The sequence below is a fragment of the Podarcis vaucheri genome (genome assembly GCF_965113315.1).
Source record: "Podarcis vaucheri genome assembly, chromosome: 13".
NCBI lineage: Eukaryota > Metazoa > Chordata > Lepidosauria > Squamata > Lacertidae > Podarcis > Podarcis vaucheri.
This window is the reverse complement of record NC_138751.1, coordinates 29,051,435-29,078,810: the sequence shown is the minus strand read 5'-3', so window position 1 is coordinate 29,078,810 and position 27,376 is coordinate 29,051,435. Positions and strand designations below refer to the sequence as shown.

General features: G+C 46.3%; 1 long non-coding RNA gene across 2 annotated transcripts in view; it reads right to left on the bottom strand.

Moving 5' to 3' along the window:
* Positions 1-26,921, bottom strand: part of LOC309517866 — a 67,428-nt gene extending 40,507 nt beyond the window's left edge. For both annotated transcript variants that reach the window (XR_014213303.1, XR_014213304.1), the window contains exons 1-2: positions 25,249-26,921; positions 20,110-24,057 (exon numbers count right to left, since the gene is read on the bottom strand). This is a non-coding gene — a long non-coding RNA (uncharacterized lncRNA). The remainder of the gene's footprint in view (positions 1-20,109; positions 24,058-25,248) is intronic.
* Between the last annotated feature and the right edge of the window lie 455 nt (positions 26,922-27,376).

Genomic DNA, 27,376 nt, shown 5'->3' with positions numbered 1-27,376 from the left:
TAATAATATTAATAATAATAATAATAAAGAAGTTTCCAGTAGGTATTGAAAAGGTGGAACAAAAGGAGCTGAACTGTTGCTGACTTCCAGCTCCCACCAGTAAGCCACCTTGAGCTGAGTGGAGAAGAATGTGTGGGATCTAAACACTAGGAAAGTTCCTTTGTCTCCTGCCTCCTCCCTGTCCGGCTGGCCATGGGCTTCCAGTTCCCCTGAGAGCTACTGTCCTTTGCAGTCTGCACTGGGGGCGCCAAAGGAACAGCCACAAGGTGCATTGGTGAGACTATTGCATCCAGAAAACACCTTTGAGGACTATCCTTAGATGACGGCTTCTTTGAAATGTCAAAGCACAATGGCATTCTATTTACACCACACCTTCCTCTAATTAAGCTCTCAAGGTAGGTGGCATTTTGTAATCAGGACTGGGGGATAAGGGGCAACCTATGATCAAAGCGCTTATTTCAGTACCGTGGAAACATCAAAACGATGACGACGAGTGCGTTCCACTTACTACAACCGTAATTCCTGAACATAGCAGGTGCTGGCTTTAAGTTTACATGGAAACTTCCAAACCTCCCCCTGCCCCCAGTTCCAGGCTTGTGAGAGGTTGCTATGGATTCGTAGTGAACTTGCAAAGCTGCCTTATGCAGAATCAGAGCGTTCGTCCAGCTGGGACTGTTCTTATTTTACTTGGTCTTCCGATGGTTCTTCAAAGTTTGAAGCAGAGGTCTCTTGTCTCTCCAGATCCTTTAACTTACAATGCTGCAGAATGAACCTGGAACTTTCCCCCTCATGCCAAGGGGTTTGTTGTACTACTGAAATATAGCTCCTCTACCCAGCGACGGAGGAAGCCACTGAAGGCGCCTGGGGCAACACGCTCAGGGGCAGAGCGAGCCACCCATAGGGGAGGGGCGAGGGCCTCTGGAGTCTGCCTGCCACCTCCCACTCAGCCACCCTACAGCTGGGGGGGGGAGGGAGGCAGTGTTAGAATTCCTGCTCCATGATTGCAGTCATGGTATTGTTGTCTATCACATAACGGTGTATGTTTTGACTCCACAGAGTGAGAAGTGACGGAGACAGGATGTTTGTGTTACTGTGTTCCATGAAGTGGGACTATTGTCCTTTGTTCTTTTTCTCTTTGCTGCCTGATGCTAGAGAGAGAGGGAGCCATGTTGCAGTGCTCCATGTATGTTTATATGTAAACAAAGTAGATTAGCCAAAATGCTGAGTTGCTGAGGTCTGTCACGCAAACTGCGCAGACTCTGCGGATCCCTAAGTGTGCGGGTGTCGGTTGGCATCGGTCACTGTGATGTTTGGGCAGAAGAAAGCTTATAAAGCTCCTGAACGATTGAACAGGAGGGAGAGAACATGCCAGTTGGGCATGTCTCTGCCAGGGTTCTACTCAAGTGTAGGATGAGCTCCTGACAGGCAGTGGGCGGACCGTTTGGGTAACACAGAGCCAGCACGTGCCCAAGCCACCGTGTCTCTCCCAGGAGAGACGCGTGGCTCAGGCGCGCTGCAGGCCCCGCGGTGAGTGCCGCCCGCCATTTTGTCACCCCTTTCAGTGGTGACACCCAGGGCAGCCTGCACCCACCGCACCCCCTTCCTCTGCCCCTGCCTCTACCCCACCCTACCCCGTTCCACATAATTATCCCCATATTGCAGACGGAACAACCAGGGCTGAGAAATTGCAGTTTGTCTAAGCCTGAGACAGGAATTCTGAACTCTCAGTTCAGAATTACCCAAGTTCATAATAACCTAAGGAGAGCCCTGCTGGGGTGAAGCTAATAGCCCGTCTAGTCCAGCATCCTGTTCTCACAGCGACCAACTAGATGCCTGTGGGAAACCCACAAGCAGGATTCGAGTGCAAGAGACCTCTCTCATCCTGTGGTTTCCAGCAACTAGCACAGTGGTACCTCGGGTTAAGTACTTAATTCGTTCCGGAGGTCCATTCTTAACCTGAAACTGTTCTTAACCTGAAGCACCACTTTAGCTAATGGGGCCTCCCGCTGCCGCCGCGCGATTTCTGTTCTCATCCTGAGGTAAAGTTCTTAACCTGAGGTACTATTTCTGGGTTAGTGGAGTCTGTAGCCTGAAGCGTATGTAACCCAAGGTACCACTGTATACGGAAGCATTTCTGCCTGCAACTGGAGCCATTGATTCTCCATGAATTTGTCTAGTTCTCTTTCGATAGATGAGAAGGCACTTTGTGCATGTTCTGGGGCAGGCGCGCAGGCCTGCACGGCCACTTGAGTCTTGGAAGCAAAAAAGCAACAACCCCAGATCCTGTTAGGGAGCCCTGGCAACAATCACACCCCGGTTGGTTGCCTTTCTGCCATCTGAGCGGGAAGGAGTTAAAACAAATGGTGTGGGCACACCATAAATTTCTCCCTCTCTCTTTTTTGCAGAATGCAGAGGGAACTGAGTTAGAGAAGTGTGCGGCGGGGTGGGCGGGTGTGTGTGTGTGGGGGGGGAGAGAGGCTGGGAAAACGCCAGTAGCTTGTCTCTAGGTAACAATAAAGACTACAACCAAGGAGCATCTGCTTCCCTTACTCCTGCTGCATCACAATGTTGGAATAACGCTAATAAATTGGCAGGCACAAACACACACAAGCACACAGACGTGGATCACAAAGGCAGGTTGAGCTGACCCCCACGTCTAGGAAGATCCTACCTTTCCTTAGGGTGAAGAGAGAGAGAGAGAGAGAGAGAGAGAGAGAGAGAGAGAGAGAGAAATAGTCCATAACTAGGAATTTGTAAACTATGTGCCCTAATCTCAAATCCAGCTATGGAAGCAGATCTTCCACATACAAGGTTGGCGCGAGCACCTGGCATCCTTGGGCAGCTGCCAGGGGCCCCGTGCTAAAGCCCGCCTTGGTCCTCCCTTGATTTCATCCCCCCCCCTTGTCCCAGCATTCTGAGCAGCACCAAAAGAGGCTGGATCCAGCCACCTTTTGCTGTCTCAAAATGCCCCCCCCCCCATCTCGCTTCCCTCTAAGGCAGGGGTGGGGAAATCTGTGAGCCTCCAGAAACTCTGGCCCCAGTGAGCCTGGCCAATGATGCATGTGCGTGTGGGGCGAGTGGGATTTGTGCTCCGGGAACATCCAGAGGGCCAACAGTTCCCGGCCCCTGCTCCAAGGCAGCCTGGGAAATTGGAAGGCTGGCTAGACCCAATTAAAAGGACAGCTGCTTGGTGCAATTCTATTATAGCTGCAAACAGGGTGAGGTGGAGGGAGGCGCCCAAACCAGAAGCCAGGCCTGTTCCCCGTTGCTGGAGGTTGTGAGAAACCACAAGAGCCGTGAGGGATCACAGGTTCATTATATATATTTTTAGGGTACCAGGCAAAAATGTTCCTCTTTAGTCAGGCCTTGGGCTGCTTCATATTCTACGGCCTCTTAAATGGGTTTGTGGGAGGAGGGGAGGGGACAGTTATTGTTCTGCTGTTTGTGTTTCAACTATTTGTACTTTTGCACCTTGTGTTTTGATCTTGGGAACCGGCCTGAGATATTTCAATGAAGGGCAGTGTATAAATCTGATTAACAAACAAATAAATAAAACGAGGCTGTTAAATGGGTGGAGCAAGGCTCTTTCAAGGAGTGGCTCCAACGGGTGGTAAAAGAGTGAGGGCCGAACATGGCGTTAACTCTGAATTTCTGCCCTTGCTGTGCTGAACAGCAACTTTTGCTTGGTTTGGTCATGTTGAACTGTGAAATCCAGCAAAAGAGATAGATAGAGATAGAGATGATAGAGATAGAGATGATAAAGATGATAGAGATGAAAGAAAGAAAAAGAAAGAAAGAAAGAAAGAAAGAAAGAAAGAAAGAAAGAAAGAAAGAAAGAATACATAAAGTATACTGTGAGAAGTCAATCATGTTGTTCATTTACAGAAGAAACATTTAGTTTGCACTATTGTGCATTGTTTATCATAAGTCATTTTATATTTCTGAGAGAAAAGGGGTGTTAAAATGTTCTAAATAAAATACATACCCTTCTACTTAGGAGTACAGTGGTACCTTGGGTTACAGACGCTTCAGGTTACAGACTCTGCTAACCCAGAAATAGTACCTTGGGTTAAGAATTTTGCTTCAGGATGAGAACAGAAATTGTGTGGTGGCGGCGCAGCGGCAGCGGGAGGCCCCATTAGCTAAAGTGGTGCTTCAGGTTAAGAACAGTTTCAGGTTAAGTACAGACCTCCGGAAGAAATTAAGTTCTTAACCCGAGGTACCACTGTACTTTTTAAAGTCACCCTGGGGCCCTCCAGATGTTTGACGGACTCCAGCTCCCAGCAACCACAGCCAGCACGACCAATAGTCAGGGATGATGGGGGTTGTAGTCCTGCAACGTCTGAAGAGTGCCACATGGCCAACCCCACTTTTAAGATCTCCCACCCTCCCAGATTACATAAATCTAAGGTGCAGTCCTAGACCCATTTACCTGGAAGCAAACTCCATTTAATTCAATATGTCTTACTTTGGACTGCACGTGTATAGGATTACTCAGTACTCTAATCACATGTTTGCAACATGTATACAGCTATGTATATGAGTTGTAGTCAATCAATCAATTTTGCATATTGATTAATAAATCAATTAAATTTGCATTGACATAAAAGCAGCAGTCCTGAAGTAAATGTATTATTTGTTTCTGTTTTTAAAATGCACTATTTTAGAAGACGTATCTCCACCTGCACTGGGAGAGGGAGACTGGTGGCTTTTCAAAGATGACACATACTCAGCGTTTATGTACTAATGAAATAATGGCTAATTATTTCAAAATCTGCCTGATTAATTGGGGACACCTTTTTATCAAACTGTTTTTAATTATTAATCCTACCAATTAATCAGCTAAATCACTGGAATTTCTTTCTTACCCATTGTTTACATGCAGCATTATATTTGGATATTGGCTGTGGCTCAGTAGTAGAGCATCTGTCTTGCACGCAGACAAGTCACAGGTTCAGTCTCAGCAGCCAGGAAACAGGAAGTACTCCAATCTGCCCCAGTGTTTCCTGAGTACAGCAGTACCTTGGTTCTCAAACTTAATCCGTTCCAAGAGTCCATTCGTCTCGCTATGGTTCAAAAACCAAGGCACGGCTTCCGATTGGCTGCAGGAGCTTCCTGCACTCAATCGGAAGCCATGTCGGACGTTCGGCTTCCGAAAAACGTCTGCAAACCGGAACACTTACTTCCGGGTTTGCGACGTTCAGGAGCCAATTTGTTCGGGAGCTAAGCCGTTCAGGAACCAAGGTACCACTGTACCTGGTCATTGCCAGAACCCACGATACGTTGAAGCACTTCCTCCTGAGCGCTCAAATCTGCATTGCCCATGGTTTCTCCATAGTACCTTGTTTCCAGGGTCAAATTATTTGGGGTCCATCATGAATTGCTGGGAGGGCCAGATCAGGCCTGACGACTGTGTTTTGGATTCTGAAACTGTACCGCCCTCAACTGTTTGACGGTCTCGTGCTCTCTTTGCTCTGCCTTAGTCTCCCTTGCTGTCCAGAAGGCCCTCCATCAATTATGTTTGTGAGGACATAACGATTTCTTCAGATCCCTCCTTAGCCTTTCAAGAAAGCCTCTCTAGCTCAACCTCTTAAACCCAACCCTCATCACCCCTAACTCAGCCTAAGTAGATACAACTGGATCAATCACATTCACACACTCCTCTACACACACCTTAATTTTCTTCCCTTTCCTTTGTCTTCCCCACTCTCAAATGTTACGACTGTAGTGGTGGTGGTGGGGGGTCCTTGAGAGATGCCCACAGTCGAACATCCTGGCATTTTTTCCTTGTGTAACCCTGTAGGACACAATGTATGCCGTTGGCTCTAGTAAACATTAACTACCAAGGGTAAAAGTAAAGTGTCACTATAATAATACTCAACAAAACTGTTGCCAAAATCACTGCATTCTGGATTGGTTTGTTTTGTAACGATACGCAATGCTCTTTTACGCCACACAGAGGGGAGAAAAGGCAGCAGGGGAAGACATGGCAATTGCGACATTTGTGAGAAACGGGCTCCAGCCTCTATGAGATGGGTACGAGAGGAACAAATAGGTTTCCAAGGGTGATTGCCATAGAATTGCCAACATATTGGAAATAGAAGGCTTCACACACACACTCTCTTCCTCTCTCTGTGTGTGTGCGCAGGTCATGGATGGATGGCAGCTGTCCTTCCCTGTGGCACCCTCCTTGCCAGCTGTCGCTGTTTGACCCAGATAGTCTGGGTTTATTCCAGGTTTTCTGTTATATATATTTCTCCACCTCTCCTCCCCTAGACCCTACCCATTCCCCATACCATAGATATCACATTCCTCTGCCCCAAACCAGCTCATCAGCCCCTCTTTGTCTTCCCTTGACCCACTCTTGTCTTATTGCCCACCTTGTGCCTGGAATGGTTGTGGGAATGTTGAGGGTGACAGGAGAGGATATACTGATTATTATTATCCTTCCTAACTTGCGCTAGCAAGCTTCTTCCCTTAGCAGAGTGCATTCCCCTTCTTACGCAGCAGAAAACTGGTTGAGCCTCTTAAGACAATAAACAATTCAATCGGGCTTGCCCAGATTGAGATATGTTCTATTATTCCAGGTAAGACCCCTTTGATCCCTCCTAAAAGAATAAAGACACAACAGTCTTATTCATAAGTAACAAAAAGTAGTTTTACTCATGATCAGGCATAGCACAGTGTGATCCCTGAAGGAAGGCTTTAGGCTTAAAGTTACAAACAGGTTTACCCCATATGGGAGATAACCTGGGGGGCTGCTGGTTGGCAGCCAGCAGTACAGTCCAGGTGAATCAGGAAGTTTGCAAGACGAAAAAGATCGAAGAGAGGGAGGTGGCTGCGTGACTTGGCCTTTTACCAGGTCTGGAAAGGTCACGCCCACCTATAGTCACATGCAAAGAAGGATGCTCCAGGCCAGGAGGAACAGGAAGTTTCGACTGGCTGGACCAAACATTCCCTTGCATGTTCACTCTAGCAAAACAATGAATGTTGTATTTGACTGCTCCCACATCCCACATAGGGCTCCTGCCATCAGTTTCTGCTTCAGTTCCCTTCAAACCCCTTTTCAAGACCTCATTTTGAGCAGGTGGACTGCCCTGCTTACAGATCACTTTTCGGACACCAAACACGCCAGCCAACCATTCCACATTTTTCCCTGCCTCACTTCATGCACAAGCGTTTTTTATTCCAATCTAGCTGCACAAAGGTCTGGGTGTTTAACTCTTGCAGTTACCATGTTTTGAAAAACACATTCAAGATTGACTGGTTTGCCTTGTGACTTTATATGAGCCATAGAATCACAAAGGGACAAATAAATGGTAAGACTTCCCTCTCGGGGCAAGATTATTTTTTCCCATGACAGTTCTGAGAGCCACAGATCTCTTGTCATTGCAATTATTCATGGGACCACAGTTAGGAGAATCATTTAAGTACAACCCTGTGCTGAAAGGAGACCCGCAACCCCACTATCAATTCTTTTTTTTAATGGGAGGATGGCCACGTGAAAATTGCTGCAGAGTTCGGTGCAACAGTTAGTAAACTTTTGGGGAAATATGACAGATCCAAGCACATACACATACTTTAATATGTGATTGATGTGCCTATCTGGGGGAGCATAGTTCTGTGAAGTTCAGTGTAAAGGTTCTCAGGTCAGGTTCAGCAAAATTAAACTTAGCTGGTGAATTTTTAAGGGAAATATTTTAAAAAGGAAAAATGTGACTGCATCAGTGCCATATTATGAAAATCATGGTCCCTTTGCCAAAACCTTGTTAGCCTTTTTTGCTGACCTGGTCAAAACAGCCTTGATCTGTGTCATCAGGGAAAAAAAACGAATTAAGTGCAGTGTCAAATACAGATATTCTTTACTGTTCTACAGCCTTTCCAAGGAATGGAGTGGAAGCTTGCAACCCAAAGTTTGGCAACCTTCCAGCTCTACAATTCTGATTCTATGAACCTCTGGCACATGCAATCCAGGGCAGTTTGCCACAAACCAGGAACCAAGTCATTGCAGAAAAGTGCAACGTTGGCAAGTAGCTGAAAATGCCTCACACAAATGAAGTGGTCATTCCATGCTCCTCCCCCCCTTATTCCCACTTTTCCTGCTTCCCGACACATCTTTCTCCCCTTCCTCTCTACTTATTTGTCAGCCCTCCAATCGCACTCATCTAAAGTAAATTTCAAACCCCACCAATCTGTGGTTTGTGCAGCATCTTTTAAGACTGGAGATTAACTTCTAAAAAGAGAGGCTCTGGAGTAACTGGAAACTGGAACTTCCGTCTTCTCAAAGCCCTATTTTCTAATCCCACCAGTGTGTAGGTTGGACTATGGATTACTTACATCTGGTTGACATACCTCTCGGAACTAGGAATATTGCATGCATGGTGCGATACAGCCTCCCTGCTATGCACACAAAGTAAAGTGTCCCCATAAACTTTCTATCTCAGAGGATTGGCCAAATGCACACTTTACATTTTACATGCAGTAAGCTGTCCTTGCCCCCCTGCATTGCGTAACATATCCCTGGTTTTCTGAAATAAGTGAAGCAGGTTTTAGTAAGGAAGACAATAAACTCGGCAAATGTTTGACGCTTCTCTCGAGTGCTATCAATTCACATCTTCCAGGGCTGAATGTGGACAGTGAAAATTGGCTTTGACAGCACATCCTCGTTGCTAATGCACCAGGTCAATTCAGACGATGCTACACTCATCAGTAACTTAGCGTGGTGTTTGTATCTGTGGCTGTGGTCTAAACCACTGAGCATCTAGGGCTTGCTGATTTGAAGGTTGACAGTTCGAATCCCTGCAATAGGGTGAGCTCCCGTTGCTCTGTCCCAGCTCCTGCCAACCTAGCAGTTTGAAAGCATGTCAAGTGCAAGTAGATAAATAGGTACCGCTGCGGCAGGAAGGTAAATGGTGTTTCTGTGTGCTCTAGTTTCCATCATGGTCCTCCATGTGCCAGAAGCGGTTTAGTCATGCTGGCCACACGACCCGGAAAGCTGTCTGTGAACAAACACCAGCTCCCTTGGCCTGAAAGCGAGATGAATGCCGCACCCCATAGTCACCTTTGACTGGACTCTGGTCAGACCTCACCTGGAGTACTGTGTCCAGTTCTGGGCACCACAGTTCAAGAAGGACACTGACAAACTGGAACGTGTCCAGAGGAGGGCAACCAAAATGGTCAAAGGCCTGGAAACGATGCCTTATGAGGAACGGCTAAGGGAGCTGGGCATGTTTAGCCTGGAGAAGAGGAGGTTAAGGGGTGATATGATAGCCATGTTCAAATATATAAAAGGATGTCACATAGAGGAGGGAGAAAGGTTGTTTTCTGCTGCTCCAGAGAAGCGGACACGGAGCAATGGATCCAAACTACAAGAAAGAAGATTCCACCTAAACATTAGGAAGAACTTCCTGACAGTAAGAGCTGTTCGACAGTGGAATTTGCTGCCAAGGAGTGTGGTGGAGTCTCCTACTTTGGAGGTCTTTAAGCAGAGGCTTGACAACCATATGTCAGGAGTGCTCTGATGGTGTTTCCTGCTTGGCAGGGGGTTGGACTCGATGGCCCTTGTGGTCTCTTCCAACTCTATGATTCTATGATTCTATGGACTTAACCGTCCAAGGCTCCTTTACCTTTTTACCTTGTATCTGGAGAAATGCTTGTCTGTAGCCCTTGCCAAGACGGTAAAAAAACTTTTACCATGTCCCTGTTTTCATACAGAAGAGCCGGCACATGACAAAGTTCTGGAGCGGCGCTACCGAGAACCAGCTCCCCACACGCTTGTACGTCAGGTTGCCATTTTCCCCCACCAGCCCCTGCTCCTCTGCCTGTAGCAGTGGCTTGCTCTGCAGACATGGAGCAAGAGATACTGTTTCTCTCAGTGCTATGAAAAGCTGTACATACTCAGCCCTGCAGATACAGTGGTACCTCAGGTTAATTCGTTCTGGAGGTCCGTTCTTAACCTGAAACTGTTCTTAACCTGAGGTACCACTTTAGCTAATGGGGACTCCTGCTGCCGCCGTGTGATTTCTGTTCTCATCCTGAAGCAAAGTTCTTAACCCAAGGTACTATTTCTGGGTTAGCGGAGTCTGTAACCTGCAGCACCTGTAACCTGAAGCACCTGTAACACGAGGTACCACTGTATAGCGGATGTTTTATAGCAAAGGACCAGGCTTGGACTGTGTGTGTTTGTGTGTGGTCATCTGTGAGCAAAGTGGCAGTTTATTACTCCTTGATAAAAGGGGTTGTCTGGAGCACAGCCACCCACGGTTAGGGTAAATTAGTGGGTAAAACCTCAGTGCCTAGGACTTGCCAATCGTCAGGTCGGCGGTTCGAATCCCCACAACAGGGTGCGCTCCCGTTGCTCGGTCCCAGCGCCTGCCAACCTAGCAGTTCGAAAGGACCCCTAAGTGCAAGTAGATAAATAGGGACCGCTTACTAGCGGGAAGGCAAACGGCGTTTCCGTGTGCTGCGCTGGCTTGCCAGATGCAGCTTGTCACGCTGGCCACGTGACCCGGAAGTGTCTCTGGAGAGCGCTGGCCCCCGGCCTCTTAAGTGAGATGGGCGCACAACCCTAGAGTCAGACACGACTGGCCCGAAAAGGGCAGGGGTACCTTTACCTTTACCTAATAGCTGCAGCAACTTTCCCCACTCTGTCCGAAAGCCTTTGGGCCAAAGAATACCCCCGAGGCCTCTTCGGGCCTTGCAGCTCGCAGGCCTCAATCCTTGCCTGGGCAAAGCAAATTCCAATGCAGAGAAGGCCAAGCAGAGGCTGCCACACAAGCAAGGCTAAACCTCCCCGCCGCACATTCACACTTTCCCCACAGTCCTCCAATGACACTAAATATTAATGAGTGGCCTACATTGAAAACCACAAGCACCTGACTCTCCCCTCCCCACCCCCACCCCCCCAACCAGCTCCCTCTCCATCATTCCTTCTGCAGGGCAGCTGCCCTCACGCATCACCGCAGAGACCATCTTCTCTACCAGCAGGAACCCTCCCTCCCCTTCCCCTCCGCCTTCCCCCCTCCCCGCCACCCCCTTCCCCCCACCACCGCCAACTGGGGACTCGCCAGAAGGCAAAGGGGGGGCTGGTGCAGCTGAGCAGGAGGAAAGCCGTACCAGCTGTGCACTCATTTCCAGAGGTTTCTCTTCCAGCCCAGGCTTCCTTTGCCGCCCTTCTGCGGAGGCAGTGGCAGTCAAGGCCGGGAGACAGTATTTCCAATAAAAAAAAAGCAGACAGAATAAGGGGTGGGGGAAACGGCCGTGTGCGTGTTTTTGTTTTTTGTAGGTGAGTTAATTAGACCTTATTGGAAGACCAACTATTGCTTTGCCCAACCGAGTAAGATCAGAAGCAGCCAAACTAGTGGGGTCTTCTTTTTGGGGGTGCACAGATTTTCTTCTCACTCCAAGCGGGAACAGGGTTGCCAACCAACCAGAAAAATAGTGGTCCAACCAGGTTCTAGTGTTCCAGTTTCTGCTTTTGTCCAGCTGCCAGAAAAGCAAGGGACAAGGCTGGTTATTCTACCCGCCCCAAGCTGTTTTTATTTTTAGCCGTATGTCAAATCAGGTGAATAGATGGCTTTGGTGTCCCTGCGCTCTCTCCCTGGCCTGCCAGAAATCTCTGTATGGCGCTCTTTAGGTCCATTCCCCACCAGATCCACTTGGGACTTTTCCGGGAACCGGCATTTTTCTATTTCAAGCCTTAGCAATCCAGGTAGAAAAAAACTGCATGCAGAAAGAACAGGATGGACGGAGGAGGTTTGCATCTTCATGCTGGACTGTGGAACAGTTTAGCATTCTCTCTCTTATGTATGCACACATGCACACTCCTCATGCACAGGCACGGACCCATGGAAGGGCTTGCATGACTTTTACAAGCTGCATGCATTCAGCAGGCAAATCTTTTACAGATATAGAGTGATGGGAAACACATTCACTGTTGAATCTCCTCCTATCAAGCAGAAGCGATTGTTTAAAGCAAAGGGTGGTTTTTTTTGGGGGGTGGGGGAGTGGCAACCCTACATTTACGCTAAAACAAGTATATTTATTTTCCACAAGTATGCCCAGAACTCTGAGTACTTGCACTTTTTTAAAAAAAAGAAAGAAAGAAAATAAATTAAGATTCTGTACCCAGGCAATTCAAATTCTGTACCAACGAAAACTTGATTCTGTACCCATGGCAGCTGAATATTTTATTCAGGCACCTTTCTGGCACACGGTCGCAGCCATAAGGTTTAGAAACATTCTTCTTCTTTTAACGAAAGTTTAAATTGCCAGGGAGCTGAGCTGGAGACAATATTCTGAATACTTTCTGTTTGCCTGAGGGAAAAGAGCCCTGAGTCTGCCTGTGGCAAATAGTTGGCTAGATTTTAGGGTATGTCTGCACAAGTAATACACTCCACTTCCAGGCGTATTTGGTCATGATTCACGGCCTAGGGAAGCTTGGCAGAGCCAAGCCCTGGAATGTATGGCTTCACCCCCGAACCCGTTTTCAACGCCAGCATTTGTATATTGAACTTACGAAGCAGGAATGTCATTTAGAGGGAAGATGGCAGCATTTTGCCTCCTGCTCCCCATTTCAGCCAACACATCCTTATTCCTTAAAAGCACCTATAGTAGGAATGGAAGAAACCTTTGGCCCTACAACTCCCATCAGCCCTAACAAGGATGGCCAATGGCCAAGGATGATAGGAGTTGTAGTTCAGCAAAATTGGGAGGGCCAAAGGTTCCCCACACCTGACCTATAAATTGATCCAGTCCATTCAATCACACACCAGCAGCAAACCCAATCCCACTTCACATCGGACTTCTTGTAATAGGGAACGTGACTGAAAAATGCACTGGAAACCGTAGGGCAATATTTGCTCAATGTAGCATTTGGAGCTTTCAGGCGACCTGTTCCTTGAGCAATGACCCAGATTTGTTTGTGGGGAGGATGGACAATGTTGCATCAAAGCAAGTGCCTTCCCTGTCACTTTCCTTAACTCAAACATCCCAATATCTAGGGGAAGCAGGGCCTCCCAATCAATTGTGCAATCTGCATGAACAATATGTGATCAAATTCTATTATTCTATGAAATCCTGCCTGAATATAGCAACAGCCTAGAAGCACCCATTGCCTGATCTCCTCGCAAGCAAATTAAGAGGATCAGTGCTCCGCAGAAATTTCGTCTCGAAGCAGCCTGAGTGGCAATTGTTACAATCAATCCAAAGGGCAAATGTATTAAGTGTGCGTGTCAAAATGGTGCCCACTCGCAGTCTTATAGGTTGTGTGTATAAAATACCCCACTCTTCTTAACATGCACTGCTTGGTTGCAATTTCATCTTGAATACATCCAATTGGCCTTGATGAAAATCTTGCCTTGCTTGCCTTCACCCCAACTGAATTCCAGAAGGGGCATCCCTGGTATAAACAGGACACCTCTGAGGCTTCTCTCCTGATACTGAGCATTTGCTGCCACCCACCTGGCACTCAGGAATGCAGATTTCTAGATGATAAGATGCCACTTCCCCTGAAGTCTTAAACAAAGCTTAACTACCAAGGAACAAAAGTCTCATCTCTTTGGAGGCAAAAGTAAAGATAACCTCTTGAGGTTGGCGCCTCTCCCAGTCGGCCAGGGCTTGGTCCTTAGAAGTAAGGAGGACGAATTATTCCCTTTGATTCCTCGCCTGTCCTACACGCACATAACACATGCGCACTATCCATTTCCCTTCGTGCTGAGAGCCATCCAAACAGCCCAAAGTGGCCCTTGATTGATGGCAGTGTTTGCCCACTAAGAGCACCCTGCGGTCCAATCCTTGCACGTTCCCCAATTCCTCCCCAGTCCCTATTCAAAGACCGGCGGCGTCTCATGTCGGTCCCCGAGGTGCTATTAATTAAAAATACATCCAATTAAATGGCAGGTGAGGACGTGCCACACGAACTCCCTCCTTATCCCGCTACGATTGGCTCATCTGCGCTTTGATTCGAACGAGACACAGGGAGAGGGAGAGAGAGGCTACAGGAGGGTTCTCTGAACCTGTGCCAACACAAGGCCATGCCAGTCTGTTCGGCTAGCGCTGTGTGTGTGTGTGTGCATGCGTGTGTATATGCACAAGAGACGTGGCAGACTGATTTCCATAGCCGGTGGTTGGCGTTATTATATTTCATCAGCTGCGGCCTGGCCCCATTTTTATGCACTCCTTCTCCCAAGTAACTAAGCCTGAATCCAGGAAGGGGAGGAGGAAAAAAGAAAACAGATTCTCTAGCAGAGAAACAGTTGCTAAGTCAACAACAGATTCCATTTGAACAAGGTTACTGGAGACGGGGTCTGCAAGCAAAGATTTGCGTAGTCATTTCAAACCAAGATGTTAACTTTGGTTTCTCCCCCTACCTCTGCCCAAGCCCAAGCCCCAGCCTTATTTCTCAGCATCCATCTTTAACAGCTTTCCTATTCCACAGCTGCTAGATACGTAACCCCAATCCCTTGTCCAAATTCTCTGGACCAAAATAAACCTGATTCAAGAGATCCATGATCTCAGTACATATTTTTCTTTGGTTAAAAGCAGCTGTCAAGACTCACAGATTTGGATCAGGACTATGGTTCTGAGGGAAGGAGCCTTAATCCTTTCCCTCATGCCGATTCCCCAGCTTAAATCACCCTCAACCTGCTAACAGCCTGGGAACAGGAAGGCAAGAGGCACAATACAGTATTTACTCTTGTGCAGAGGTTCCGTGGCAGAATGCACACCACTCTGGCAAGCTCTTGATATTCTGTATTTGTGTCACTGTCAATGGCACAAATCCAAGACAGCTTTTGTCCTTTAACCATGCTGAAGTAAAGGGGGAAAACGTTAAACTGCGTAACATTCCATTTCAACGTTTTATTTCTGTACCAACACACAATAATCTACAATGAACCACAACAGTTATAGTAGCTCTCCAGGATGGAGCCAGATATTCATGGGCTCATATTCCAAGGTATCGTGCAGAATCCATGGTTTTAAATTCCGTGCTAATGGGTGGGTCAAGTGTTCGATAACACCTTTTTAAATATAATGTTGACTCCTTACATTCACAAGGGTTAGCAATTTAGGCTGCAATCCTATGTCCCCTTTCCGGGGAGTAAACCCACTCGAACACAGTGAGAATTACGGTACTTCTGAGCAAACACGCACAGGATTGCACCTTCGACTAGGCTTTGGGACATGAGAATCTGGCGAGGATCAGAAATGCAACTCGCAGAAAAGCAAAATGCGAAACACCCAAGTTCTAAACAAACATTTGCGTTAATAATCTCACATTTCAAGAGTTAAAAGCCTTGGAAAGGTGCTCCCAGGGTGAAAACAAAGCCATGTCTGAGAAGACTGAGTAGCAATAGCATAAATATCCACACCAACAGTGGGCAGCATAAACCAACATGGAACACCAAATCCGGCCATTAGGCTGGAAAGTGAGCTTATTCCCAATCCTGTGCGGAAGAAGCCCTATCAAGGTGTTCCCAAGCTTTGGAATCTGCCGCATTTCTTGCTGGCTTCACGTTCCCGCTAATTGGAGATTTTAATCTTCAGCGACTTTCTGCTCAGGGGTGCTGACAGGATCACCAGCTGTGCAGCTATTCCAGGAGCAGCGGCTTTTTAATCAAGCCATCTTGGCAGGGAAGGTGGGGTGGAACTGGGGAAGGGGAGGGGGAGGTAAGTCAAGGGGAGGAGGAGGTGAGGGCTTGGGAGTCCACACACAAACACACAGAGAGGGCCCCCAAAAGAAGGACTTAGCTGTGGGAGGAGAGTTGAGCACAAGAGTGCTCTCCCCACTTGCAACTCCCGGCAACTGATAGACAAAACACTGCCACTGAACCAGGGAGGTAAAATACAGTCACGATGGCTTGTGCGCCTTATGCGCTTGTCAACAAGCAGGGCCTGACGCAAAGGACCACCCCCTGTTCATTTCCACTTTTCCAGGAATCAGAATCGTTCTGCCTCTGCCATATGGGTAGAAGGTCCCTTTTCAGCTACCAAGGCTAATAATAATAATAATAATAATAATAATAATAATAATAATAATAATATCCCACCCATCTGACTGGGTTGCCCCAGCCACTCTGGGTAACTAAGAATTGTTGCCAAGAGACCATTTCTTGGAGAGTTCCTAGTCTGTTTAAAAGCCACTTGCCACCACCACATTTTAAAGTGGCAGGTTCCATCAGTTTAGGCACGCGTTGTATAAAGAAGTACAGTGGTGCCCCGCAAGACGAATGTGTCGCAAGACGGAAAACTCGCTAGACGAAAGAGTTTTCCGTTTTGGAGGTGCTTCGCAAAACAAATTTCCTATGGGCTTGCTTCGCAAGACGACAATGTCTTGTGAGTTCCTGCTGTTTTTTCCCCCTCCCCCCCTTTTCTAAGCCGCTAAGCTGCTTATCAGCTGATCCGATCAGCAGATAAGCCGCTAAAAGTCGCTAATAGCGCTAATCCGCTAATCCTTCAATGGGCTTGCTTCACAAGACGAAAAAACCGCTAGACGAAGAGAATCAAAGAACGGATTCTTTTTGTCTTGCGAGGCACCACTGTACTTTAGTTTGGCCTCTTTGGTTTGACAAAGGGTGGTGACCCCAACTGGTGGTGGTGTTATAAGGGAGAGGGGCGGACCTTTGCTTTCACCGTTCCCAATGTTATAAGCCTTTCTCACTGCCTTGTAAGTAGGCACACAAAAGCTTCTAGCCTGAAAAGCTGCCGGCAGCCTTCTACTCACTTCAAGCCTCCTCTAGGAATGCGCTGCTTTTCTGCGCTATGGTACAGAGCAGGGCGCTCCCCTCCTCCCATGATCTCCTTGGTTCAATCCAAGGTGCAGAGCCTTTAGCAGCTGACTCATTCGCTTGCATGCAATCCCTTCTTTGCCTCTATAAGGTGGCCCAGGTGAAAAAGAGGATGCCGTGCCTTCACCTTTAATGGTTGTGAAGACAAAGGAATTTCAGCAGGCAGTTCCTGCCTGGCAAGCCATACCTGCTGAAATTTAAAGGTTCAGGAGCCCCTGTCTTCTTGCCATGCAAGCTATGCAGCTGAAATTTCCTCTTCTGCACAACTGTCCTTTTGCACCTGGCCACTCCTATATCTATGCTTGTGCTTAAATGCAAGGGCTGCTGTGCTTCACATTCTCCCATCCTGCTGCTTTGGACTACAATCCTGTGCATGCTAATTTGGGGACAGAATGGTGGGAATCATTGGGGCTTGCTCCTGAGCAGACATGCATAGGGTTGCATGCTTAACGTTCTTAATCAATTTGGCAGATTAAGTTGATGGATTATGCCGAAATGGCAAAAATGACAGGAAGAATCAGAAATCAGGAAGACCAAAATTTCAATAGGGAATGGGGAAAATTTATAATTTATCTTAAAAACCATTGTGTAAACAGCTAAAATAATTAGTAGGATTGGAATAACACTTGTAGTTTAATGGTGAATTTTGGACACAGTGGAGAGGTAAAAGATTTGGATTCTTATAAAAGATGCAGGAGGAAATGACTAAAAATAGGACCCACAAAGGGGAGGAGGGAAGTCCAGGAGATGTTTTGGAACCTTGTTTTTGTGTTGCATGTTGTATATGTGATTGTAAAACTTTAATCTGAAAAACCAAATAAATAAATTTACAGAGTTCTTAATCAATAGGGCCTTTTCTCACAGAGAAGTTCTTCCGACTCTTGGATCATTCTGATGGCCCATTTGAGCATGTTTTTCTGCTCCATGACATTCCTTCCAGATATGAGGGAACAAATCTATACGGAAATCACAATGTGGACACACCAGAGACACCGTTCCGAAGTCCCAATGATCCCTTAAAAGAGTGAATGGCTTTTAAAGCAGTATAGGTCTATGGCGGTGCAAATATAGCTCTATGGTACGTGCCATTCCCAGACGCATCACTTATTTCGGTGGCACTGAGGAACCTGTGGCTCTGCAATGTTGTCAGACTCAAACTCCTATCAGTCCCAGCAAGCATGGCCAATGGACAAGGACGATGAGAGTTGTAGTTCAACAAATCCTGGGGCCTAGTCCTCCATTCTGGCCTTGCAGGGGGTTGGACTAAATGACCCTTGGGGTCTCTTCTAGCTCTACAATTCTATGATTCTATAACAAGAGGCTGAACCTAGGTAAGCTGGTTAGCTATTAGGTTTTGGGCATCTCAGGAGGTCATCTTTGCAAATGGTTTATCAAGCAAAACATGATTAGGGGTTTTCTGTCAGTGGCACAAATCTGCTTTACATACATACGTACATAGCTCTCTCCCTGCTAACTGGTATGGCAACCCCAAGACAAAATTTATTTACCTAACAACTTAAACTGAGCTGCAAGACAAGCAGTTCTAACATGACTTTGGTTAATGTGGCAAAGGGATTGTGGGTACACCCAGTTAATGGGGTGTAGCATAACAGGCACAGTGATAGAATTTTAAGGAAGCATCAAAGAGCATGCAATATATTTATACTTATTAAAATATTGTTAAATTGTATTTATTTAGTGTGGAGCATTAAATGTGTTAGATTTTTTTTTTTAAAAAAAGAATACTCTTCATATTTGATACCTGCCCATTTTGAGCCTTCAGCAAGGAGTGGAGTGTGTGTGTGTGTGTGTGTGTGTGTGTGTGTATATATATTCAGAATATCACTCATGAAATCACTCAAGATATCCCTCAAGTAATTAAGGAACAAAAGAAGAAAAGGCACACTAATCTAGGAACTTCCTCTCTGCCCAGAACGTTGGAGGCTATACACCACACCCCTCAACAGTATTTATAGGAACTCAAACACCAGATTCTGCTCTGTTCCAGTAACAAGAAGCCGAAAGCACCAGCCTGAAGATGACGAGTGAGACCTCGTCGAAACGTCGCACAGACACCCCGACTCTTACACGGGAAGACACCCGAAGACACCAAAACCTGCATTCCTGTACCCGTGAAAATCTACGAAAGCATATATATATGCTCCACAGACATATTACAGACTCCATCCAGTAGCCAAACTATAGTGGCACCTCCGGATGCTGCACCCCCCTGCAATCCCTACACAGATCTGGCTGGCACAAGGCACAAAACCACAGCTCACCCCTATACACGAAGCCAAGCCAGAGCACAACTAAATGCAGCACAGCCATCTTCTCAGAAAAACTCTTCACAAGCTCAAGAGGTCAAGACACGAAAGCTTTAGCAACTAATCTACACTTAATGACCCACCCAGTGGTATTCAGAATATCACTCATGAAATCACCCAAGATATCCCTCAAGTAATTAAGGAACAAAAGAAGAAAAGGCACACTAATCTAGGAACTTCCTCTCTGCCCAGAACGTTGGAGGCTATACACCACACCCCTCAACAGTATTTATAGGAACTCAAACACCAGACTCTGCTCTGTTCCAGTAACAAGAAGCCGAAAGCACCAGCCTGAAGATGACGAGTGAGACCTCGTCGAAACGTCGCACAGACACCCCGACTCTTACACGGGAAGACACCCGAAGACACCAAAACCTGCATTCCTGTACCCGTGAAAATCTACGAAAGCAAATATATATATATATATATATATATATATATGCAGGTTTTGGTGTCTTCGGGTGTCTTCCCGTGTAAGAGTCGGGGTGTCTGGGCAACGTTTCGACGAGGTCTCACTCGTCATCTTCAGGCTGGTGCTTTCGGCTTCTTGTTACTGGAACAGAGCAGAATCTGGTGTTTGAGTTCCTATAAATACTGTTGAGGGGTGTGGTGTATAGCCTCCAACGTTCTGGGCAGAGAGGAAGTTCCTAGTTCTGCCCAGAACGTTGGAGGCTATACACCACACCCCTCAACAGTATTTATAGGAACTCAAACACCAGACTCTGCTCTGTTCCAGTAACAAGAAGCCGAAAGCACCAGCCTGAAGATGACGAGTGAGACCTCGTCGAAACGTCGCACAGACACCCCGACTCTTACACGGGAAGACACCCGAAGACACCAAAACCTGCATTCCTGTACCCGTGAAAATCTACGAAAACATATATATATATATATATATGAACTTAAAATGAATGGAAAATAATCAGCAATCAATTTGTGCAGCTCTTTTTTGGTACACAAAATGGCTCCCTGCCCTCCTTCTCCTTCGTTTTTACCTTCACCGCCATCTTGGGAACCAGAATGCTCAAGGTCCCATTTTATTGACTGGGGAAACGTAGTCTGAGAGGAAGCAATATCCCCCGAGGCAGCGCTGTGAATCAAACGCTGAGCTGGAATCCGAATTGAAGGCAAGACAATCAATCAATGAACAAAACAGACCTCACAACTTTCATTAAAAAAAAAAAAAATCCCCAGAAGCATGCCAAGCATGCCTCACCCTCAGTTGCCTGACAGTCTCATTGCTTTCTAACTTGACTCTCCCCAGCTTCCTTTCCACCCTGTATACCTGGTCCCCCTCATCACATAACTAGTGCCCCATCTCTTTCTTTTCCTTACAATACAATACAATTCCTCATCTTTTCAATGACGTATTTTTCTTAATCTTTATGCCCAACTTTACACTCAAGTACATTTCCTCACACCCATCCATGGCTCCATTTCCTCACACCCATCCATGGCTACCTATCATCTCTTCCCCTCCCATCTTGTTTATTTGTTTTAATATTGTACATCTCTGTTCTCTTTCTTCCATCGTGGAACTCAATGTGACAAGTTCCACTCAACGTGGAGTTTTCCACTCAACATGGAGTTTTGAGGAGGTCTCCTATCCAGACACTGACCACAGCAAGTCCTACTTAGCTGCACCACACCCGCAGACTATGCCCAGGATCTTCCCCCACTGCTTACATTATATTGTAAGCTCATTGGAGGCAGGGACTTGCCTGGATCAGTGTACATAGGAAACTCTGTAAAATGCTATGTACGGATACTGCTCTATAAATAATCAGCTAATCTGCGTATGAAACATTGCTCTTCATACTTTTCAGAATGGAATGCAGGTTGCTTAATGGTTGACTTTATGTTTCCTTAATATAAAACCCAGGAAACAGGCAGGAGATTTTTCATGCCCCCTGCTACGTGGCAATAATTAGTTCAAGAACCAGCTTTGGATTTTATTGCGAGGATGCCTTCACCAGCAAGAAATGAGCACCTTTTGCTGCACTGCGAACTCCGAGAACTCCTCTGTCTCAGCATAGCTGACTTCCGTGGCTTCAAAGGTCTCCCTTCAGCAAGTGATAAAAGGGAACGAAACCAAAACAGAGCTCAGATGGGGTTAACAGGCCATGATAACCCAAAAGAGGGAAGCCAGAGCAGTTTCCCCCCATGAAGTGCTGGGAAGGTTTATTGGCATGTGCTGCCCTCTTGCGTCATTAAAGAAACTTTGCCGCTTTCATCAAGAGCAAAACCAGCCATCTGGCCAGCTTTGGAGGCCCGTATTGAACTGCACAACAGTTATTTATGTGGCACTTCTCTCTAATGCACTCATAATGCTCCTCGTGATAACTTGATGGTTCTTACAAACAACCTTGTAAGGTACGCTGGACAGCCACATTTAAAAAAAAACGTTTTAAAGCATTTGCAGCTCGCTTTTCCATTACTAATGTTGAAAACAACTGTTGCTATTTTTAAAGAGATTGTTGAAAAAAAAATGAACTAAAACATACAAAACAATTTTAACAACAAAGATTAAAATTAGTGGAGGGGCGGGGCAAGCAATAAGCAGAATCGAATAATTAAATACTGTAGGTATCTCTGGAGATGGTAATCCAGAGACTCAGCTCCCCTTATAGAAAAGTCTCTTTCTCTGATCATCCGCTAACCTCAGAAGGTGGAGGCTCCTTGATCAGGCCTACCAATGTGCATCTAAAACATGTTTGGGAATCTGTGTTTCTCCAGTGCTCATTCAGCCCCAGCCAACATTGACCGATGGTCTAGGATGGGCAGGAGTCCAGCAGTGGAGGGGGGAGGCAAGTGGAGGGGGCAAGTTCCTAGTTTGGAGGGGCCTTGCCCTGCCCCAACCACCCTCTGGAGTTGCCCATGAGCAGGAAATATTTGCTCTTTTAAAGACTTCCATACAAATGACTCTTCAGCTTTCACTTCTAAATACATGGGGTGGTCATACTCAAAGAATGGCAACCTAAAGAGAGTTGGCACCGTGTCTGTTGGCAGTAACTAGCATATATACAGAGCCAGGCCTGCAGATATCCTTGTGGTAAAACAAAAACAAAAACATGTACGTAATCTGGCGCTGAAAGTTTCCAGAGGCTTGGAAGATTCAGAACATTTTTATGTTCTGTGTGGTGGGACTTTATTATATTCATATACCAACACAACTAACCTCCAGGACTCCTTGGTTCTTATCAATGTGGGAAATGGTGACTTCATAATGTTTCTACTAATGGGCATCTCCTCACACCTTCCAATTTTGTTGACTAATTAAGGGAATGCACATGAGGTTCGCTGGTGCCTTCCTTATACACCTTCTGGTGCCAGGGGAAAACAAGGCCTTGGGCTGAGTGACATCCGATGCCTTTTTAAATGTGTTGTGGGACAGCGTACTATTGGTTTATTGCTGTTCTTATTTTTATTATGTATTTTGTGTTTTTTATATTGTATGTTGTGAACCTTCCTGAGATCTGAGGGGATAGGGTAGCGTACAAATTTAATAAAGAATAACAATAATAATTTCTGATATTTTTACCTTTGTTGTTTTTGTTTTTATATGGATGGAATATAATCATACAGTTGTAGAGTTGAAAGCAACTACGAGGGTCATCTGGTCCTTTAAAAATAAATTTAAAAGAACTTTCCAGAACTCAAAATAAAAAAATTCCTTCCAGTAGCAAACCTCTCAGGTGGGTGCCATTGCTATTATAAGACAACAAGGGAGGCGTTCATGGTGAGTTCTGGCACCTCTTTTTCTATAAACATAACACTTAACACCACCCCTCCAAATCCCAGAAGTTCTTAGAGAACCCATGATGGTTAAAACCAGGTTTTAATTTGCTTTCAGCCTGTAGTATAGACATAGCTTTCCATTACAAGGCTGCTTCTGCGGGTACTTGAAAACTGCAGTGTGTGCGTTCTGCTCTCACACATTCACAAAGGATTGCTATGGATGAGGCAGCCGTGGGGCGAATTGGGGTAGAAAACCTAAACCTTCCACTCCTCTACTTTGGTTATAGAGTGCCATCTGGTGGCTGTCTATCCTTCAATAATACCCATTAATGACTAAGGCCCCATCTGCAACATACATTTAAATCGTGAGGCTTAAAACAACTCATGGGTTGCCCCAAAGGATCCTGGGAACTGTTGTCTGTTAAAGGGACTGCTGAGAGTTGTTAGGAGACCCCTATTCCCCTCACAGAGCTTCAGTTCCCAGACTTCCCTGTGACGAGGGATAGACAGTTAAACCACTCTGAGAATTGTAGCTCTCTGAGGGGGATAGGGGTCTCCTCTCAGCACCAACCTTAACAGACAGCAGTAACCCATAGTAGTGTCACTTTTGGGGTACAGTCTCAATCTACCTAGTAAGTTGGTGATGTCAAAAGCTCAGATGATAAGAGAGTGCAGCCTGGCAGGCTCCCCTCGAATTGTGCCACACACCCCCGGGGTGCATCTACTTTGAAACTACTGAAGCTTTGGTTTCAAGGCCCCTAATCTCAGAGGGGCCCCAGAAGCAACGTCAGTCCACATTGCTTTAAAAATTTGGGCCTAGTAGACCCCATTTGAGTGTCACGAGTCAAATCGATTAATTCTTTGCTGTCTATATGTCAACAATTCCAAAACTTTGACAGTCGGTAGCCCAGATGTTGTAAAGGTGTGGTGATCTGTTGCGGAACAGCCCCCGCTGAAGAAGATAACAGTGGATACGCAGACACTGTTGCAAAGCGGCCCCCACAACAGTTCAGGTTTCAGGGCCTCCAAAACGTAGGTCCACCACGGCTGCCGCCAGCACCTGCCAATTCTGCCCATTTGGTTGAGCCAACACAAACCATCAACACAGTTCCTGGCTCTCCTTGTCCAATGCGTTGGACTGCCCCTTGCTATGGATGTATTCAACTTCAGCAGAAATGTCCCGCTCCTCTCCCAGGACTGGAAGTCTGGGAGGGGAAGATACGTTTGAAAATTCACCAGCCTGAGTCAACTCTGCCTCTTGGCCTCCTTCCCCTCCTGCTTCTGCTTCTGGTCTTCTCTCTGCCCCAGACTCTCCCTTCTCACTAAACCCTGTAACTTCTTCAGCTCCCAACACCTCGCCCCCCAAAAAAAACTCCTTCTTCCTCTAACTACTCATCGTTATCCCACCACCAATCCCCTGGCTCTGAGCCTTCTTTCCTTGGGGATTCCTCAGGTGGTGCCACCCATCCTCTGTGTCCAACCAGTCCATAGCTGTCAACCTTCCCTTTTTTTGCAGGAAATTCCCTTATTCCAGCGCCATTTCCCGCTGCTTCCCACTGCTATCCCGGATTGTTAGATATCCCGTAGACTGTCCCCGGGACAGGTGAGGCTGCTGATCCCTTATTTTCAAATCTGAAAGTTGACAACTATGCACCAGTCCATGACAGTGCCCTACAATGCTGGTCATGGCTTTTGCTTGCCTGGACGGAGACTAGAGAGGGGTGCAGGAGCCTGTGAAGAAACTGGCCTGTTTGCCATGATGTCTAAAGCTTTGCCTAGACATCAGTCACGCTTCTGAATACCAGTTGCTGGAAACCACAGTGGGGGAGAAGAGAGAGGGCTCTTGTGCTCAGGTCTTGCTTGTGGTCTTCCTACAAGCATCTGGCTGGCCACTGTGAGAGGAAGATGCTGGACTAGATGGGCTTCATCCAGCAAGCCCGGCCTTACATTTTTACGTACGAAGGTCAAATTTACCTTTATCGCGCCACCCAGTTGTGCCTCTGGTCACACCCACCACTGGTATGTGGGGCCTGCAACACTGAAAAAGGGCACCTCCCCTGCTTTGAAATATCTAGGGTGGGCATCTCTCATACTAAATTCCACCCTCTTCCTCTCTTTCACTTGCATTCTGTGACTTGGCTCACTTGCCTGAGTGGTGTGGAACTATTGGATCAGTGAGCAGTTCATAATCTGGACTGTGATAGCTGAGCTGGGAAGGGATGAGCCTCTATTTGGAGCTCAGATGACCAGATGGCCTTTCAGTGGCAGCAAGAAATCAGAAAAGTGGGCAAGGCCTAGCAAAGCAGGGACTCCATTTTCCAGAGCCGCTGCACTGCATCAAAGCACGAGGCCTTTTTGAAGTGTCTGTAAGGCAACGTGTCACATTCGTTACTTACAAAGTTTGGTTCTTTTCTCACTGAAGATCAGGGAGGAGCCTCCTCAATGAGCTGAGATCAGGCATACAAGGGCATGGTCATCTACACTGTTCCAGGGCATGGCCATCTGCAGTGAGAGAAAGCAAGAGTAGTTATATATAAGCTAGATGTAACCAAGGAGCTTAGGAGTTAAAAGCATGAGCTATGAACCAGAAGTTCCCAGTTGGGACTTTTCAGCTCAAATTTCGCCAAAAACTCACTCTCCCTGCCTTCATTGCATCTCCACAACTAGCCTGTGAGGTAGGTTAGTCCAAGAGGTAGCGACTGGCCCAAGGTCACCTAGGGAGCTTCATGGCTGTGTGGGGATTTGAATCTTGGTCTCCCAATGCTCCCAGTTCAATACTCTAACCACTACACCACAATGGTTTGATGCCATGGGCACCAAGGTCCACACCTGAGTCCCCAGGTGACATTTTCTGCTCTCGGCCTACATGTCCTAATCTATCAAGACACCTGGTAACCCTGTACAGGTGTAACAACTCTGACTTACCTTAGTTGCAGCGGGATTAGAGGGATTACTGAGAGCACTTAGCTGCTCTGAGCACTTAAGAGCTATATACGTATTATGGGCTTTATGGAGCCATGGTGGTCAAAATAGAATTTTTTAAAAGATAAAATAAGGAATATAAATTAACATCACTTCCATTGCATTAGTTGTAGCTGCTTTAAAGCATTTGCAAGCTTTCAAAACTTGCAACAAGTCATCCTAAGCATTGTCAACAAATAATCGGGTATATTGGAGGATATTGTCGAGAGGCTGAAAAAATTCTGAACGAAATCCCTGCAAAGTCTGTGTCTAGAGAAATTTAGGATTATTAATTTACTACATCTCTATCCTGCCTTTCCCCCTATGTGATCAAAGTAGCATAAATGTCCCCCCAAAAAACCCCTTTATTTTAAACCCTCACAACAACAGTGAAATAGGTTACACTATATGACAGGAACTGGCCCTAGATCACTGAGTGAGTTTCATGACTGAGGGTGGAGGGATTTGAACCAGTCTCCTCAGTCCAACACACACCACCACACTGGTTCCCATGCCAGGGGTTGGTTCATTCTCACACATACATTCATCACTTGAGGATTGCAAAATTGTTGGAAGGTTCTCACATGCAAAGGAGCCGTCGGAGTCCTAAACAGCACAGGTGGAACTTTCCGATTGGCCAGTGGAGGCAGTTCTCACATTCAGCCACCCTCAAGTGTACAGTCACCAAGCAATGCACATGCATTTGTGATCTAGCCCAGTGATTAGAACAGATAGGGCAAACTCGCTTAATACACTGTTAACTGTGGAGGCCAAATCTGTGTGTGTGTGTGTGTGTGTGTGTGTGTGTGTGTGTGTGTGTTGGTGGTGGCTGATTATTAATATTATCAAAGGGCTGTGCAAGCTGAATTGTGCCACAAGGATGGCAATGGCAAGGGGAACAAATGAGAATAAGTGCAAAAGACTAGAACACACACCATGTGTCATTGGAGAGCAGAATTAAGAAGTACGGAAGAATGAACAAACAAGCCCCTCTGCATTTCTCCACAATGAGAGTCATGGTGTGTGCTACTTGCGAGCCCCAGTAAAAGGGCCCCATTGGGGGCAAACAGAAGCCTCTTGATTACTTGGACTGGCAGAGCGAAGCATTTGAAAAATCTATTGAAATTAGACATTGTACGTTCATCTTAGACTGGGTAGTTCGCAAGTTTCTGTGGCTTTGCACAAGATTTTGTATTTTTCTCAGAAGATTGATAAAGAATGTATAATTATTCTGGTAATTATTGTGTGTATATTAGTCGCCAACGTGTTGCATGAGTTGCACTACTGTAAGGATGGCAATGGCAAGGGGAACAAATGAGAATAAGTGCAAAAGACTAGAACACACCCCATGTGTCACTGGAGAGCAGAATTAAGAAGTACAGAAGAATGAACAAACAAGCCCCTCTGCATTTCCCCAAAATGAAAGTCATGGTGTTAAGATCTGTGCCACGTTTACCACATGTGGCTTCCGCCCGCAGGACAGCTTGCAAAACTGAGTTCCCTTCTTGTTGGTGGTATATCGTTCATCTTTTCTATGGATTTCTATAAACCCAGCATACCATC